Raw genomic sequence first — 17811 nt, 5'->3', positions numbered from 1 at the left:
TAGAACTTAATTCTCAGTGATTTATGGAAATATTTGTTTTACACAATATTATTGAATTTGTTAGCATTTATAGAATCCTTTTAATCTTGCGTTTGTTGGTCTTGTCTCTATACAGTCACTGTCGTGTTAAAGATCAGAAAATAGCAAACAAAAATGTATAAAGGTCTTGGACAAAGTATTCACGTCCATGGAAGGCATTGTTTCTGTGCTGTTACTTCATCTGTATAGAGTATATATAGTATAGCATGTTAGTTAAGAGTATGGACTTCGAGTGACAAAGACGTTCAATGCCAGTCAAATTGGGTATGTCATTGCAGTAAATACATTGACTTCTCAAATTTAAATTTCATCCAAGATTTTCCTCTTTGAATCTGGGAAAAACCAATAATCTTGCACAGTTGTGAGCAATATTTCAGGTGTCATAAGATAGAATACACTTCCTGTTTCATTTTATAGACTTGAGGTGCTTGGAAGTGTTAGCACTTGGCACTGACTTTGTTTATAGGCAGTACACAGAAATTGCTTGATGTATTCAACACATACAGATTTGTTCAGCACATTCAGGAATGACAGAACTGCCTTTTCACAGGCTTTACAGAAGTCAAGTCAAAAGCTTTTTTCACCTCTGGGTGCACTTCACACCCTCGGTCTCAACCCCTTCCCCCAGTAGGGAGAAGGAACACAGCATGCGTGAGGTTATCTTTTCTCTGTCAGTCATTTTGTTCTATCTTTCTTTTCATCCCAGAATCTTTGATGTAACACTCATTTCTAAGTTGAAACTGAAGTTGAAGAAAGTTATCCAAAGAAACACATTCCACTTTGACTGGAAAATTCACCTGTAAATAACTTAAATGATCCCTACCTGTCAACTCGCTAAATAGTAGCAATCTCAATTTCTGAGTATAATCAACATCCCTGGAGACTTTTTTCCTATTTCTTTCCTCCCTCCCTCCGTTCCCCCTTTCCTTCTTCCCTTTATTTTTTGCTTCTATAAACAGTTACTGCATAACTAATAAGGAAAGCATGATAATATCTAATAAAAGACTCTATGTTGTACCACATGGTATCACCCATGAGTAGCTCTCAGTCTGTTAAGGAACATAATGCCTACACATAATAAATAATCAAGGATATTCTGTATGGGTTGTGTAGACCAGTGTTTTTCAAACTGCAGGTTATGAAATAAAGAGTAATTAAAATCTAGTTAGTAGATTACAGTCAGAGCTTTGGCCAAATAAAAGAGGAAAAAACATTAGAGTGATATTGCAGATAATGAGGGTAAGTATTGTTTCATGAAGTTTGTGCACGTGTGTGTGTGTGTGTGTGTGTGTTTGTGTGTGTGTGTATTTGAATAAAACATTTGTCAGTGCACAATATGTTTCCTGCTGTGATTCCAGCTAAAAATTTGAAAGCTACCGGACAAGAAATTGGGCAAGAGTTTGTAAGATAAAGGATGACCACCATGTTGACATGAGCAAGGACTCCGTTATGAATGAGTTGACATAGGAGCTAGGGCTTGAAGAGTAAGTAACACGTCCACATAGCTAGAAGAAGGGGTATGGACAAATGTCTGGAGGGGAAGTCAGAGGTGATTGAGCACCTTGCAAACAGTTGTATCTGGTTGGATTGCTGTATGCTCTGAAAGAGCATAGTTGGCCTTGTCTGGTACAATACTGGCAGCTAGATCATAAAGGACCTTGAACACCAAGCCAGGGACTTGAATCTTTATTAAGTAAGGAGCCATGGAAAGTGACCAAATAGAAATTCCACTGTAGGAAAAACAATGGGGAAGTGGGTGGGGCAGAGAATGAGACAGCGCTAACCGAACTGACCTGCAAGTCCCATTTTTATGTTTACCAATGTCCATGACCTTTTGAAGTCATCATGTGAGATTAGTGAGTTCATATCCATAAAATGACTTGAGGCAAACTAAAAGTAGGCAAAATTTTAACCACTGTGTGGTAAGATTGGGAGGTACTGGGAGGCTTTTCCTCCTTACCATACTTCAACCCATTTGGCTACTGAGTTCCCTGAGTAAACTCTTAATCCAGTAGCACTCATTCATGTCTCTGTAATTAGTTCTTCAGACTGTCCATCAAAGAGAATGCCCTCCTTTGGCAAAGACTGACAAACAGCCTGTGAAAGTATTGAGTGTCTCTATGTGCCAGGTGCCATGTGAGCATTGTTTCCTTTAATCCTAAAAAGGTACTGTGGTGCCCATACATGTATGATCAGCATTCTACAGATGAAGACAGTGAGGTTCAAAAAAGATGAGCAACTTGCCCACACTATACAGTGGGAAGTAACACAGTTGCAATTTTAACCCGGAACCCCTTGAATCTTTACTCTTACCCACCACAGATCTTGCCATGGGAAGGTGGTTCCATGCAAAGCCACATACTTCTGCTCTGCCTTTCACAGGGTGTGATATTACAGGGGTAGAAGTGACTTAGATGCACAGATGTTTTGCCCTTATGTATCTAAGATGAGGGAGCAGACAAAATACCTCACTGTTTTTTTTCTTTAAAAAATATCATTTTGTCATATACATTACATACATACACATACAAAATGTGTCCCTCCATAAACATCCATAAAATAGACTTAGAGCTCTGAAGGAAATTTCCAATCTACTAAAGCTATTTATGTTTGAAAAATAAAAATAGAGATTTACTCAGTTGGAAAATTCTGCAAATAGAAACGTTCTTCTATTATATGGTGGGAAAGAATTATTCTAAGTACCACTGTTGAAGGTTTTATTGACCACGATGCAAGTAACCACCAGTTATGCTTTTACAGCATTTTCTATAAATTTCTCTTAGGTCGATCTGGTCTCATAATAAACTATTGAGGATAATGGCTCATTCTGAAATATTTTCTCTTCATAAGACATGAGGTAGCATTTCATTTTTCTTTAGCTCCAAAGTAATTAAAGACAAATTTCACAAGAAGACCTGTGCTTCGCATCTTCGCTTATGTCTAACCAAATAGTGCTGTTCTTAGGATGCTATAAGGAAAACAGATGGCATTTTATCCTGATTCCACCCTAGACTGAGAGAGTACAATAGATACAATGACACTAGTTTCCCATATTATTAAAGGATGAAGCAGGATTGGGATTTTTACAAAAGTAACTATTTTAATTACAGAAATCATGAGAACTTGGAAAATTTAGCTTACAGATGAAAACCAGGTATCATATTTTTTTCCTATTTTCAAATGATCTGGTCATCTACTCCAGTCTTCTTAGATGTGATTTGTTATTACATTTCTAAGTATTCACAAGTAGTCTCTAAAAGTTAACATTTTAGGGGTACCTGGGTGGTTCAGTCAGTTAAGCTACTGACTCTTGATTTCGGCTCAGGTCATGATCTCATGATTCATGGGATTGAGCCCCATGTCAGGCTCTGCATTGACAGCACGGAGCCTGCTTGGGATTCTCTCTCTCTCTCTCTCTGCCCCTCCCCTGCTTGTTCTCTCTCGCTTTTGAAATAAATAAAAACTTAAAAAAAAAGAACATAAAAGTTAGAGTGTCATCCATCCTCATAATGAGCAGGTATCTCTCTAGTTATCTTTTCCCCTACCAAGTCTATAAGCAAAGTCCACTGGAAAACCACTACTAGAGAAGGTAGATCTTACTTCCTCTAGATGAACACAAACACTGAATGACAGTAACTTAGAATTCTAAGACTTGAGTCCTCAAAAGAACTTCTAAAAATATCCTATTGTAACAGAAACGCTACATTTTATAGCTTAGGAAATGTATGAGTTTAAGATAGTTTCAAAAGATCATAGCAATAATTACTAAAAAAGTTCCCTTAATTCCCAGTTGAGCACTCTGTATTATGTAACAGAGAAAACCTTTTTTCCCCCCATTCTACTAAATGGAATACATTTCTGATGGAGACAATGCCAAAGTTTCCCTTTGAACTACAGGAGAAAAGATTTACTTTGCGAGTTTTATCCATAGACAAAATTTCAGAATAAAGTTTTAAGCTCTTTAAGGAAACAAAAGAGTGCTTATTTAAAAAAAATATATATAGTTACAGTGTATACAAAATACTAATTACTTAATGGTCTAATAATCCTCAAAGTACAATTGTTATGTAATAATTTCATAACCTAGATCAACTCATCTATGGAATTCAAAGTAAAGTAGATAGTTTTATATTCAATAGCATATAATTTGTTATTCCCACTAATTCATGTTGTTTTCATACAATACCCCCTCCTGTACATCCCCACTTCCTCAAGCTTTTAAAAACTTTACACACATTTTATATTGAAATAAAGTAACTGTCATTTGTTCAGTTTTCACTTGTGTTCAGTTATCATCTCCTATGCATCACAGCTTATAATGAATATGGATTCACTTCTTAAATTTACATGGGATGGCAGTGCATGAATTGGGGTGTGGTAAATAGCGGGAGGGCATTTTTCATAGTAACTTGCCAGTAATTGCTAATATTCCAACCTTGTTCAACTGATACCCTATTATCTTCTTTGTTAGTAAATAATCATTTTTGAAGTTTAAGCTGAAAATTTTAATTTTCCCTCACACATCAAAAAATATAGATATTGAAGTATATGAAAAACTGTAAATATATAATATAATACACTGTAGGTTGATATATGAAAGTAAAATATATTTACACATGAATATAATGAAATAAACAAAGGCATAAATAAAATACAATACCACTTTCTCTATTCCTATCAAAATAGAATATCAAAATTCATGAAATGGGGCACCTGCGTTGCTCAGTCAGTTAAGCTTCTGACTCTGGATTTTGGATCACATCATGATCTCACAGTTTGTGAGTTCGAGCCCCGCATCAGCCTCTGTGCTAGGAGGGCAGAGCCTGGTTGGGATTCTTTCTGTCTCTCCCTCTCTCTGTGCCCTCTCCTGCTCACACTCTCTCTCTCTCTCTCTCAAAATAAATAAATAAACATAAAAAAACCCCTAAAACACAAATAATCCAGCACCTTCATGAAAGGCAAGACACCAACTCCTTTCCATTATCAGTGTCTTATCAACACATTCTTACACTAACAGTAATCCTTCTCTTTTGACATAGCAAAATTAATTTTGGTTCATTGCCAACTGAATTAAATACAATTAAATCTTTATCAATTAAAATAAAATAACAATTATTCAGTGATGATGTGCCTTTGATGATTTCTTCCGTTTGCACTGACCCCAAATTTTATAATGTCCTATTTTAAATGTATAAGTAGCTCACTAGCCAATGAATTGTTTACCACAATAAACATTTGTTAAGCATCTATTTCATGAAGAGCTAAGCAAAAATAGAAAAATATGTTTTTCCAAGGGGACCTTAGAGTTTATTTGAATACTCAAGCTATACATATATGAACCAACTATCAGATTATGCTAGGATGCTGTATAAAATGGTGCTATGTAATTAATACTATGCATAGCTGTTTCTGTACAATGTTAAGTGAAATCAAAGTAAGGTAATGTTTCTCTTTGTGTCAGGGACAATCAGAATCATTTTCTCGGAGGGAGAGATTTCAAAAAGAATTAGCTTGGGGCGCCTGGGTGGCTCAGTCGGTTAAGCGTCCGATTTCGGCTGAGGCCATGATCTCGCGGTTCATGAGTTCAAGCCCCGCGTCGGGCTCTGTGCTGACAGCTCAGAGCCTGGAGCCTGTTTCAGATTCTGTGTCTCCCTCTCTCTCTCTGACCCTCCCCCGTTCATGCTCTGTCTCTCTCTGTCTCAAAAATAAATAAACGTAAAAAAAAATTTAAAAAAAATAAAAAGAATTAGCTGAGACATTAAAGAAAGAAAAAAATTATTTCATGGGAGAAAAGAAAGCAAGTATACACAACCAGAAGAAGAAAGTGAAGGGAGCCAAGTAAAAGAGAGGCCATATAACAGAAGGTCTGAGAGGGGATAATATTAGACACTTATAAGCAGAATCTTTTGGGAGAGGAAAGTAGGAAAATCCCACTTTCAACGAAAACATCAGAGCTAGTGGCAACTCTTGAAAAAAGGATTTTAAATTTCCACTGCATTTTCAATTAAGACTAACAAAATACGTTAGCAAGCACACAAGTTTTGAAAATGCTTCAATTTCCTAGGCGGAATGAATTGGGAAGGTAAGAAGAAAAAAACCCCTCATCTCTCACAGAGAGGAGACAAAAAAAAAAAAAAAAAAAAAAATCAGATAAGTGGCAGAAAGCTGTGCCCGAATGAGGAAATCTCCTCAGGTTACCAGCCATCTGTGAGGTGGGGAGGGAGCGCCAAGCCTGGCCGGCTCCGAGCGTGGACAGGTGTCTCAGCCACCTGGCCCCTCTGGGGAGAACAGGAAGGCAGCATTGCCTTGGTGAGTTTCTTCAACAGAAAACAGCGATGTCGGCAAAATGGACCTGAGAATTCAAGGTGTTTTGGCCGACGAGTGGATGGAAGCGTACAGGCAAATTTCCTCCACTCACCCAGATGTCAGGTTGGAAACGATGGGGCGGCACAGTTATTTCCTTCCACAAAAATAACCGTGACTTAACAACAAAATCAGATTCCATAATAATGAGATATTTGAGATTGTGAACCCTATTATCAGGGGACTTTGTGTATTCTGTTCGAGATTTTAAGAGTTTCGATTTCCTGAGGCATGAAAAGGCAAAGGTTGGATTTAATATTTATAGGGGTGGGAGTCGGAGGAAAAAGGAACAATCTGGCCATACTCTCCAGCTCTTAGACAATCATCCCACGGTCCCTTCCCCCCCAGGCCGTACTCTGAGGCCGGAGAGGAACTGTGGTTTTGGCAGCCCAGAAAAAACATCTTCCAAGGAAACAAGGGGCTTAGGCTTCACACATTCTTATAGGCACCAGCAAGTTTCAAAAGCAAGACTCTTGGACCCATCTCATGACTTCAGGAAGGAGACCAACTTGGGTGCCCTCTCAGTCCTGCGAGGAACAGCACTGCTCTGTCCCTTCTCGGGGCTTCACGTAGGGGCAGTGATACTAGAAGACAGTGGAGTCCTATTCTCTCTCTAATGGCACCTCCAGCTTTCCTCTGAACTTAGGATGTAGCCACTTGAGACCTTGGGTCTTAACTATAGGCTCTCCTGAGTGTTTCTTCAGAAACCAGGACAGGCTCACTAGACACTTTCTACCAGCAGGTTACATTTGTTTAGAGTCACGACTTATACACATGAAATGACATGATGAGAGATGGAAGCAAGACCCAGACTTGGCAATTGTGCCACCAGCTAACTGTGCAACGTGGTATGAGCCACTCTTCCTCTCCGGGCCTCAGTTTTCTCTCTATAAAAAGCGTCCATTGAACAACTTCTTGTCAACAATAAAATTGTTATTACCGCTAGGATTAAATTGCAATGGAAACATCCATGATGGCAAATAATAAAGTACAAGTTGCACTTCCACATACCAAATGAAGGCTTGTACTTCAGCAGTTATATACAATGGATTTATGGGGTTATTAGTGCTGCCTTGGAGAAATTTGAGCCCAGAAGGGAATTCCGTATTTCAAGGGGCAAAAATGACTGCATTCATTTGCAGTTTGATAATGTTACCTGGACTAAATGTATTTCCCTTTAGGGTGTTGGTCTACTCAGAACTCAAGAAAAATGTGAAAGACAAACTTTGAAACAGACGTTGGGAATACTTGGTTTCAGAATTTTCTTTTCAACGTAGAAGAGCGAGTGTAAGAAGATGAAATATTTTTTATAGGTGAATTAATTACTACATGAAAGAATAGAGCCCAGATCAAATAAAGTAGTCAATTCCTTCTCAGCAATGTGTGTGGGGGTGTGTGCTCATGTCTATATTTAATTAGTGACAAATGCATTTCCAAAAATAGTCTACAGTATTGCATTTGGAGCTAGAAAATAATATTTGGCTAAATTTGAGATATCTTGTTTATCATTTCATCTACTTTTATTTTTGTCTTTTCTAAATGTAAAGAAACACTCTCTAGCTATTTTAAAATGTTTTTTAATTTATTATCAGCTGAGAGACTATACTTTTAGTTGTAAAGGCATCAAATAAAATAATGAAAGAGTTATTTCTACTTTCTAAAAAGTCAAAGATAATCTTTTCTTGCCTTGAAAAGAGTTATTTGAAGGGACAAAAAGGCTTTAAGGGATAGATATTCCAAGGACACAAACTCATCTAACAATAATTACTTTCTATTACATTTATTGATTTTAACAACAATTTTGTGAAAAGCTGAACAGACACAAATGTTATCTACATTATACAGATGAAGAAATGGAGGTCCTGGTAACTGACTGTGACTTGTCAGGATGCAGAGTTAGAAGGTCTTAGAGCTTGTTTAAACCCAAATATTCTAATCCCTCTTTCATGTTTTTTCCCTCCACATTGGCTAGAGTTTTAGAACTACAAGATCATCTTTGTGATTGCAGTATTGCCATGCCAATACTTGAGTAGTTTAATGACTTTAACGTACGGTATTTTCCTCTTATATTATTGCTAATTGTTATGAAAATAAATGTAGCTAATTAAGTTATGTAAAATTTTAAAAGTAAAAAAAAAACAGTGATCATCGGTAGTACTTCATCAGTTTGTGGCTGACCAATCACTCATCTATCAGAGATTATTAAATAAATCAAATTAAAACAAAATCTCTTAGCTCAAAGTTTTATCTTCTCTTGTCCATGAGTAGAACATTCATGTGAAACAATTTTACCAAAAAATTAAAAAAGTAAGAAAGTCAACTTCTATTGTAATATCAAATGACTCAGAAAATTTGTGAAGGGTGTTTGAAGGTACGACTTTTTAAGTGTCATCTTCCCTTTATTTGTTACTTGTCTTAGATTTACGACAATGTTGTAAAAAGGACTGTTTCTTTTCTTGTTTTGGGGTAAAGCAACGGTGTTAAGGTAAATACCTTATTGTTTGGTCTCACTTTGATAGCAAAATCACTCATTACCTTTGTCACATTAAAAACTATTTTGTCCCCTTAATTTTATTTGCATCAAATTCTTTTCTAACGTATATATTAAGTATCCCCTGTAAATGCAAGAAAGGCACTAAATAAAGGAAAATCATCTCTTAGCAAGGTTATAAAGCAAGGGGCAGGGTAGTGCTAGGAATAGGGGTCTGGGGCCATGTTACCCAATCCAGGCCCCACCATCGACCCGCTGTGCAACTTTCTGCAAATTTCTTAACCTCTTTAGCTTCAGTGTTCAATATTTTGGAAACCTACCTTATACGGCTTCTGTACAGATCAAACAATGATACATATAAACAGGTAAGAGATGCAGTCAACAGCTGGATTACACATGAATTTATCCCGACTAAAAAGTCAGTGAAATGAGGTACATTTTAGAGTTCTATCATTAGGTCAGATCAATTTATGTTTCTGACTTATACGGCCTCTAAATACTGGAGTAACTACTTACGGGGCCATGTCTAATACAGTCAGTAGGTTTGAGCTAGGAAAGTCTTTCTGAAAGAACTTAAACTCCTCCTGAGATCATAACCTAATTCTCCCAGTTATGCCCTAACGTTGACAACCACTTTGCCGGATTTCTTAAATTATTTTTTCATTATTCTCTTTTTCTAATTTCCTTATATCATTTATTTCAAGGAACAGATTAGGGTAGCAGAACAGAAAGATTGAAAAAGGATAGAAAAGGACAGAGATAAGAAAACTTGGGAGTTGGGTGCATGTAGTAGAAGAAAGAAGTTTTTCTGGTTGTAGTCCTTAGGCTCATGGTTGCCGATGTGCTGTGGACACAGCACCAATGGAACCTGGGGAGTTTCTACCGAGGGTCACGGTCTGTATTCACACGTGAGCAACAGGTGACATACAGAGGTAGCGAATCACTATATTGTACACCTGAAACTAACATAACATTGTATGTTGACTACACTGGAATTAAAATAAAATACAAATTTAAAAAATCTGTATTCACACTAAATATTGTGTGTGTGTATTGAAAAAAATGATCCACGCATATACGCTAATATTTTAAAATAGATGTAGGTTCTATTGTGAAAAAAATGATCCACGCATATATGCTAATATTTTAAAAGAGATATAGGTTCTATTGTGATTAATACCACTTTTAAAGAATTGCTTAATATTTAGTAGCATTCTGTTTCCTCAATTAGCGGGTGCAAATATTATCCCACTGGAAGGGGAGTTCGCAATCTTTCCACGTAAATGAGGTATTTCTCTTCAAAAAAGTTTGAGGACCACTGACTTGTGGATCTAAGTACATCAATAACAGTATAATTTAGTTAATTTGGCTGAAGGCATCGTATAGCATCACAAAACCACCAGAATTTGAAATCTTGTCTGATCCATTGCAACGCAAAATTAGGGCCACTCTTCAAACACCTGTGACTCATACTTTTTAATTAGAAACAAACAAGCAAAGACTGACAGAGGCGCCGATTTAGAGCCCCTTTGTTTCTAGTATATGCCAGTTCTGGGTGTTAGAACAATAGCACGTCTTTTCTTCCTCTGATTCTCTTTCCCCAGAGGTCCTCCACTTTTGAGACGGACAAACTGCCTGAACCACACATCCAGTAGTGACCCATTGTGTGTTTACACAAGAACAGGAAAGTAGGCATAGTGTCTACTTTCCGATTTCAGACTCTAGCTTTTATAGGGTATATTTTCCAAATTAAAAAGATTTCGAACATTCCATTAGGACATCATCAAAGGAGTCATTTGTGGTGCGTTAATTAAATCTAACACATTTAAAAATAACTCTGCATGTTGTGGGCCAGATGCAGCCTTTGGAAAAAGAAGGAGCCTACACTGAACATTGCAACAGATTTTTGTATTTAATAGTAGGCAACAGACACGTTTCCAGAATATGCTCTCAAAGCCTGGTTGGGAAGTGTCTGCTCTGCTCGCAGCAGGAGAAAAAAAAAAAATCCATATATAAAGTAAAGGAGAACAAGAAGTAAATTATATACTTTCACCTCTCAATCAACTCAAATTTGCTTCATTATTTAAAAGTAGTGCCCCACTGCATGATATTGTCCAGTTTTAACCAAAGAATGAACCACTCCAAGAACCCTTCCCAAATGTCAAGACAAAAAGTAGGATGGCAAATTTGTTCTTATCTAAAAACACATCGTCAGTTATAGCCTCATGAGAAATAATTTTGGAAAATAAAAAGGATGTTCAGAACTATATGAGATGTAAGAGAAAGGTCTAGAGAGAGCTGAATTGCTTTGTCCAAAAACAAACAAAAAAAAATGGACTCAATGTTTTACCCATAAGAATGAGAGAAAGATGTGGGGAAAGAGGAGACAGAAAAGGCTGAGAAAGAAGGTAAAGCATCCAAAGGACTTTTCAGACCAAGGACATCTAAAACTCACTCTTTAGGTACCTGGGTGGCTCAGTCAATTAAGTGTTGGATTCATGACTTTGGCTCAGGTTATAATCTCATGGTCATGAAATCCAGCCCAGCATCAGGCTTCATGCCGAGCTGAATGTGGAGCTTGCTTAAGATTCTCTCCCTCTCTGTGTCTCTCCTTCTGCCCCTCTACCCCACTCATGCTCTCTCTGTCTCAAAATTAAATAAATAAATAAATAAATAAATAAATAAATAAATAAATAATAAAGCACTCGTTGCATCGCTCTTATGTGAAACCTCCCTTTTCAGTAACATTGGCTGCTACACACAAAGTGTACAAATACCCACCAAGATTTTAGTTAAGTGGATCTTTCAAGGGAATGCATGAAGGAAAGGGGAGCTGTGCTTTGGTTGTGGCCAAAGTGAAGTTAAAGAAAATGTCACAAGAAACCAAAAGGAGTACATGATCTGATGGATACAGGAAGGAGGAAAGAAAGGTGAGAATGAGGACTTAATCCTCCCTCTACGACAAAGGATTTGCAGAAACTTCCAGCATTGGGCTTTAAAAAATTTACATATATGTGTGTGTACATATATATATTTTATATATATAAATAAATGTGTACATATATATATTTTATATATATAATATTTATAAATTTTTAATGTTTATTTTTTTGAGAGAGAGAGAGACAGGGTGTGAGTGGGGGAGGGGCAGAGAGAGAGAGGGAGACACAGGATAAGAAGGAGGCTCTAGGCTCTGAGCTGTCAGCACAGAGCCCCATGTGGGGCTCGAACCCACCAACGGTGAGATCATGACCTGAGCCAAAGTCGGACGCTTAACCAACTGAGCCACCCAGGAGCCCCAAAATTTTTTATATATTTTTTAATGTTTATTTATTTGAGGCGGGGGGGAAAGGGCAGAGAGAGAGGGAGACACAGAATCCAAAGCAGGCTCCAGGCTCTCAGCTGTTAGCACAGAGCCCAATAAACTGTGAGATCCCATAAACTGCGAGATCATGACCAATGCTCAACCCACTGAGCCACCCAGGCACCCCTGGGGGAATTGGGCTTTTACCCAGAACAGAGAGTAAGTTGAATCTGAACATGGTTTTATATTAAAGGCTGGAGACACCCGTGTGACATCTGAGGTATATATAATGATTTTTTTATTTTATTGAATGCTGCTTACTAGTCTAAGAATCAGATTTGCTAAGTCACAATGATGACAATGCGTTTACTGAGCAGAGGATAAACCATAAATTTGTTCTGTAGAAAATTGTTCCAGACAGAGTGGGTTATAAACTGTTTGCTTCGCAAATATGGAGGGAGAGATTATCAGAACAAATAGACTCTACAGAACAAGAATTTCAATGCAGCATCAGTAATTACTTAAATCAGAGATATCACCATTGTTGAGCAATAAAGTATTTCCTAAGCGTGAAGGCCACCATTACATCACAGTTGACATTAATCTGCAAACTGATTTTTTTTTTCTGGTTTGGGTGACAAATTCATGCCAGAACAATTAAATCTACTTTCCTGACAAAGTAACAGAGATGTTAACAAGAGAAAACAAAATAGATGTAATATCACATTGTTACCATTATATAATTAGTGTCTTCTATTGAAATAGATATTGAAGAAGTATGATGCTCTGTATAAACACTGCTATTAGTTTAAAATCCTTAGGCAAAATGTACCAGAATAATGGATTTTCAAGCAATTCTAGTAAGTAGCTTTAGCATTTATCTGTGTATCTTCAACTACTAGTATAGTACTTGACAACAGGCCCTTATTAAATGTTAATTAAAAGATAAACATCAGTAAATTTTCCTGAATAGCCAGACTTTTCAAAATATTGCAGTTCTTCTATCATTTTAAATAGAATTGCCACTGGCTAAAAACAGAAAGTAAAAACAGGTTGAATTTATATTGAACATATGACTCACTGTTGAAGCCTCATATTGAAATAAACTTTCCCTGTGTAATGGTAAATCCTTATTCTTTACACTTCATTACTATTTGTAAGCATATCTCTGCTCTTTTGTGACCTCAGTAGCATTGAAGACTGGATCAATTTGGACTTATGATACTTTTTCTGATAGAGGGTCGCTTTAAAATCTGGGAATAATTTGTAGGGCACTTTCTGTGTTCTTGGCATCTTTCTTATCTCTAGTGAGACTTGTGTAACATTTAGAAGCATGATTCTTCATATTCTCCCTGGACAAAGGTTGAGGTAGAACGTATTTGTTAAGTTCAGAAGAGTTACTTACCAACTATCAAAGTGTCCTCAGAACTCTTGTTCATTTTAACAGCCTACTAGCAAGGAAAAATGAGCTGGCAAAGTAAATGCAAAAGTTGACTAGAGCAGCCTCCTGAGGTTTAATCTCCAGGAAAGTGTGTCCAAAATTGTATCCACTCCTGTACCACTTTTGTTGAGTCTCTATATCCTTTACTCTGCCTGCTCTTAGGTCCTTACTCTTTTTCCTAAAAGTCAAGTCATGAGCAGGGAGGGGCAGAGAGAGAGAGGGAGAGAGAATCCCAAGCAGACTCCGTGCTGTCGGAGCAGAGCCCAATGTGGGGCTTGAGTCCAAGAAACCTTGATATCATGACTTGAGCTGAAATCGAGTTGGATGGTTAACCGACTGAGCTACTCAGGCATGCCCACTTTTAAAAATTTAATCCAGTTTTTAAAAAGAAATATTATATTAGTACCACAAACGAAGAGTAAGATCTCTCTGGTCATTAAAGTAACCATGAAAATAAAAACATGAAAAAAAGTAATGTTCCATATAGATACTATTAACTATGGTCGTTCCATGCTTGATCCTGTGTGCTCCATGTTGAAAAGTGAAATTAGTGAGTGTTAGGCCATAACAAAGACATAAGGACACCAAAAATATGCTGAGATAACCAAAAGCATAATAGAGATTTGAGTCAAGGTTATTGAATTCCATGACATTCATCCCCCAAATTATCTCAAGTACCACCAGTTGTACTCATTACATGCCCTAGGAATATTGCTCTAGCTTCTTAAGGCCACCCAATTAGTCATAAAGTACCTTGTAATGCACCAAATTATAGCTTTTCCATATAGCAGAAAGTCAGATCTGACTATTTTCTTTCCTTCCATTTTCTTCTCATACTCACGTACATTTTTATCATCATCATCTTCTTCTTTTTTTTAATGTTTATTTTTGAGAGACAGAGAGAGCATGAGCAGGGGAGGGGCAGAGAGAGGAGGCACAAAATCTGAAGCAGGCTCCAGGCTCTGAGCTGTCACACAGAGCGCCACACGGGGCTCAAACTCTCGAATCACAAGATCATGACCTGAGCTGAAGTCAGATGCTTATCTGACTGAGCCACTCAGGCACCCATGTTATCATCCTCTTTTAAGAACCAAATTCAAATGGGCTTAAAGCTCAGCATTGTTTTAGGGACTGATAATATAGGTACAAAGTAAAGGCTGAGTGGGTGATGAATAATCTTTAATGTCTTAAATACCATTGGTCCACATATAGGCCTGTCACAATCAAGTTTGGCCTGAGTAAAGCTTTTAATTTTTGTCTCATCTGACATTATCATCAACGAAGTAGACAAACTATAAAGCAGTCAACAGTAGAATCAATTTATGAAAACATTTAGCACAGTACTTCAAATGAATCTGACCTTTACACTTAAAAAAACATCCAAGTCAAGTTTTTAAAGGATAGTAAATTGAACTGTTTTTTTTTTTTTTTAACACTTTGGGTAAGAATAAGGATGTTAACAAGATAAAAATATTTAGATAAATTATTGTTTATTTACAAGATAAAGTTCAGTTGGAATAAAGTGAACAACCAAAGAGTAAAAGCAAAGAGTATACAAATTTAGTAGAATAGTATAAAAATAAGTACATCAGGAAAAGATGTAAAACCAAAGAAAAAGAACAATTAATATAATACTTTATCTTAAATTCATACTTGCAAATGGAACTGTAGTGATAGGATCATGTTATATAACTATGAAGTAACCATTGCTCTTTTGTTCAGTAATGGTTAGATTCTTATTGTGACATGAATTCAATTTTGATCTTTGCATTTTAGACAAGTAGGAGAAAAATTTGTCAAAGAAGAGAAATTGATGTGAATAGAGATGGAAATTGGATTCCAGTAGAAGAAAAAGGAGTTGGAATGATCTACTGTTTAATCTGAGAAAACAATGTCTGAAACTGTAATATCATTTGTGTCTATATCTTAATTTCCCAATATACGAATGGAAGCGAAAAGAATTTCACCTTAACATTTCTGATGTTTTACTAGATGAAAAAAATTACTGATGATTTTACCGATATTCAGAGATATAAATGGGCAAATATAGTTCGCTAACAGTAATTCTCATGTAAGCACATCAAGAAATGCAAAGGATAACTAACCCAAATTTATTAGTAAAATATATTTGCAATGAAAATAACATTATAACTTCCATTAATTACAGTGTATAATTTAAAAATTATGTTAATCTATGCTGCTTATAAAATTTATTGCTATTATTATTATTATGACAGTATTACAAAAAAAGGTGATGAAGCATTATTTTAGTTCTATCTGCACCAATTCTTCAATGTCAAATTAAAGCTCCGAACTTTAAGAATTTAATAGGCAAGACATACAATCCTAAAGATGTTTTTGGCTTATGGAACAAGTAAATAAGAGATCAATTAAATAAATTCATCCAGTATTAATAAAACACTTACTGTGGATATCGCTAGAGAGAAAATAATTTACCTTGAAACCCAGGACAATTCCCTTGATGCAAGATGTTCTTTCTGATCTGAATATCAATCAAAAATTGTATCAAAAACTTGGGGCGCCTGGGGTGGCTCAGTTGGTTAAGTGACCGACTTCGGCTCAGGTCATGATCTTGCAGTTTGTGAATTCGAGCCCCGCATAGGGCTCTGTGCTGACAGCTCACAGCCTGGAGCCTACTTCAGATTCTATGTCTCCCCCTCTCTCTACCCCTCCCCTGCTCACGCTCTGTGTCTCTCTGTCTCTCAATAATAAATAAACATTTAAAAAAATTGTATCAAAAATTTGAAAGTATTGCACGTCTGGATAATAGCACTTATATCAGCCCTACACTGCTGTGCAACAAATTGTCTCTAAACTCATGTCTTAAAGCAATTGCTTACTATCTCCCACAATTTTTGTGGGGAAACAACTTGAGAGCAGCTTTGACCAATTCTGGCTTTGGGTCTCTTACAAGATGGCAGTCTATAGAGATTGCAGGTGGGGCACCAATCTCCAAGTGTGTGATGGGTCTGGAAGATCCATTTATGAGGTGATTCACTCACATTGCTGGTAAGTTGGTGCTGGCTGTCAGTTTTACTCCACTGGGTCTGTCCACAAGGTTGCCCTATTGTTCTTACAACGCGGTGGCTGGCTCCCCCCAGAGAAAGCAATCCGAGAGACTGAGGTAGAAGCCATAATGTCTTTTACTGCCTAGGCCTTAGAAATCACACAATATCTCTTTCACTGTATCCTATGAGTCACACAAGTCAGCCTTAATTAAGTGTAAGAATGTTCTACCTACATGCTTGAATACCAAGAAGCAGGGATTATTGGAGGCCATCTTGGATATTGGCTACCACAATACTTACAATTTGTTGGATTACTTTCAAACACAGAGAATAGTAGATTAAAAAAATAAATTGCTGTCTTTTAGGAAAAAAAAAATTCAAAGTTTTATTTATAGCCTGAACCTGTTCATTCAACTTTCCCATTGTTTCCCAACAGATAAGCTGGTTTCTTTGCTATCTCTTAAACTTGACATTTTTTACTTCCAACGTCATAGTTTTGCTCATGTTTTTTCTCCTTTTTAAAAAATTAAATAAAAATATCAGAGAACATGGATAATTTTTTTTCATTAAAGTTCAGCTAAAGTTGTACCATCTGCCTAAAGCCTTGTTTATTAGTTCTGTCTACAATAACTTTCCTCTCCTTAGAATTTGTATATATAATTTTAAAAATAATTTAGAGAGAGAAAGCACAGCAGGGTAGACAGGCAAAGGGAGAGAGAGAGAGAAAGAGAGAGAGAGAGAGAGAGTCATGAGGAAGCTCCAACCTCAACACAGAGCCCACTTTGAGGCTGGGTCCCATGACCCTGGGATCATGATCTGAGTGGAAATCAAATGTTGGACACTCAAATGATTGAGCCACCCAGGGGCCCCTATATATACTGTTCTTAAACCACACAATTAAACACTTAATGAGTACTTTTCATTAATTTAATGGACAATAACTGAATGCCTACTATGTACCAGGGCAAAAATAAGTGATGGCATACAGTTAATGATTTATTTCCCTTACCAATACGAAGAATTTACTTATGCACTCATGATACTAATATTTAATATATTAGTTCTGTAAGTATATTTTCAAGTTTCTAAATGTAAGCTTTTTTTTTGATGCCCCCAAGTATGTCTTTTGTGTGCAGAAAATGTC

At 36.7% G+C, this 17811-nt stretch overlaps 1 protein-coding gene across 2 annotated transcripts in view; it reads right to left on the bottom strand.

The window, feature by feature from the left end:
• The window catches only part of EMCN (endomucin), a 105173-nt gene that overhangs the window by 68240 nt on the left and 19122 nt on the right, over positions 1 to 17811 (bottom strand). The gene's annotated exons all lie outside the window — the stretch shown is intronic.

This window comes from Lynx canadensis, chromosome B1 (genome assembly GCF_007474595.2).
Source record: "Lynx canadensis isolate LIC74 chromosome B1, mLynCan4.pri.v2, whole genome shotgun sequence".
Lineage (NCBI taxonomy): Eukaryota > Metazoa > Chordata > Mammalia > Carnivora > Felidae > Lynx > Lynx canadensis.
Note: the sequence above shows the minus strand (reverse complement) of the source record. Positions and strands in the feature narration are given on the sequence as shown.